The 2,189-nt window shown below is 35.7% G+C and overlaps 1 non-coding gene across 1 annotated transcript; it reads left to right on the forward strand.

Moving 5' to 3' along the window:
• The first annotated feature begins 1,769 nt into the window (after positions 1-1,769).
• On the forward strand, positions 1,770-1,909 carry LOC126008218 (U4 spliceosomal RNA). Its single transcript, XR_007495565.1, has one exon. It is a non-coding gene; the product is annotated as a U4 spliceosomal RNA (small nuclear RNA).
• The last annotated feature ends 280 nt before the right edge of the window (positions 1,910-2,189 follow it).

Below are 2,189 nucleotides of genomic sequence, written 5' to 3' on the forward strand. Positions count from 1 at the left end.
GTGTTCACATCTATCCATGTATAGGAAAAGTTCATGACTTTATCTCTCCTGATGGCTGCATAATAGTCCATTGTATATATGTATCACAGTTTCTTTAGCCATTCATCTGTTGAAGGGCATCTTGATTGTTCCCAGAGTCTGGCTATTGCAAATAGCACTGTAATGAATATAGGTGTGAGGAAGACATTTTTGAATTGTGTTTTTGTGTTCCTAGGGTATATCCCTAGGAATGGTATAGCTGGATCATATGGGAGCTCAATTTCCAATTTGTGTGTGAGATATATAGATCAGTCTTTAATTTCTTATATGTGGTTCCAAAGTCAATTGTTCCAGCACCATTTGTTGAAGAACCTGTCTATGTTCCATTTCAAATTCGTGGCTCCTTTGTCAAAGATTAGTTGACCATAACTTAGGAGTTTGCCAGATATTCTATTCTGACCCATAGATCTGAAACTCTCTTTGTTTCAATGCCATGCTGTATTAATCACTATGGCTTTGTAATAGAGCTTCAAATTAGGTTTTCATCCTTTTAACAATCAATCTTGATCTCAGTTCCATTGTCTTCTGATAGGTTGATTAATTTCTTCTCTTCCTTCCTTCTTTCTTTCTTCTTTCTTTCTTTCTTTCTTTCTTTCTTTCTTTCTTTCTTTCTTTCTTTCTTTCTTTCTTTCTTTCTTTCTTTCTTTCTTTCTTTCTTTCTTTCTTTCTTTCTTTCTTTCTTTCTTTCTTTCTTTCTTTCTTTCTTTCTTTCTTTCTTTCTTTCTTTTCTTTCTTCTTTTCTGTCTTTTTCTTTTTTTCTTTCTTTCACACACATGGTGGCTCTCAAAAGTTCTTTCTGACTCTGTACTCAGAAATTACTCCTGGCAGGTGGAAGAGACCATATTGATTACTGGGTTTGAATCTGGGTTGGCCATGTGCAAGGCAACCTTCTTACCACTATGCTATCACACTTGCCCCTGGTATAATTCTTGTTTGTGAATTTTTGTATGTTAGACTTGTGTGCCAAAATGTGATCTATCCTAGTGAAGGCACTATGTGCATTAAATGTCCTGTATAGATCCATTAGTTTCAGCTCTTCTAGTTTCTCATTGAGGGTTCTTCTGTTCTTGCTAATGTTCTGCCTAGTGGATCTATCCAGTGGCAAAAGTGGCATTTTGCAACCTCCCACTACTATCACATTATTGTCTGCATATTTCTCTAGGTTTGTGAGTAAAAGCTTGACATAATTTGCTGACTCTACATTTTTCTCTTTATATTTATCAGTGTTAGTACTTCTTGTCCTATTTTCCCCCTGATCAATAAGTAGTGTCAACTCTTTTCTCTAAGTATTTTCTTGAGACTGAATGCAATTTAGTCTCATATAATTACAGCTTTCCCAGCCTTTTTGTTTTATTTTGTTTTCCAGTAGCTTATATAATTGTATTCCATTTTATTTTTAAAATGACCCTTGTTGATGTTAGCCTTATCTTCAAGGCTCCAGGTTTTTGTGGCTTGGACATTTGCCTATGTTTCTCTCCATATTTTTTTTTTGGCCACACCTGGCAGAGGTCAGGGGTTACTCCTGGCTCTATGCTCAGAAATCACTCCTGGAAGGCTAGGGGGACCATATGGGATACCGGGATTCGAACCACCATCCCTCTGCATGCAAGGCAAACACCCTACCTCCATGCTATCTCTCCAGCCCGTTCTCTCCATATTCTTAATTACCATTGTTCTCTGTAGTTTCTTCATTATTCTTCGCATTTAATGTGTTGGAATAATGGAATTTAAGCTTTGTGCAGTGGCAGTATCATATCCAATGAGGTTTATCCGAGGCGTGATTATTGCTGATTGAAAACTTTTCCCAATACCCCACATGACGACTTGAAACATAGATGGCATTGGCAATTTTTGACAGTCTCTACAGAGACTAAAAAAAAATGATGGAATTTCAGGTTCCCCATTATTTAAAATGTGATCTATTGAATTGATTATATAAAATGTGACTAGAAGTATATTTGTATTGTAAGGTTATTTTCCTAAGCATGAGATTTTGTTTACCTATGACAGGAAAAATTGTCAACTAATTGTTTGGTTTTGTCAGCTGAATTTTGGGGTTCTATATTTTCTAAGGGAAAGAAGTGCTAAGTCCAATCTGTTTGAAAATAATAAACACAAATTAAAATGTCTTTACATAAATGCAGTAAAGT

Source organism: Suncus etruscus, chromosome 4 (assembly GCF_024139225.1).
Source record: "Suncus etruscus isolate mSunEtr1 chromosome 4, mSunEtr1.pri.cur, whole genome shotgun sequence".
Classification (NCBI taxonomy): domain Eukaryota; kingdom Metazoa; phylum Chordata; class Mammalia; order Eulipotyphla; family Soricidae; genus Suncus; species Suncus etruscus.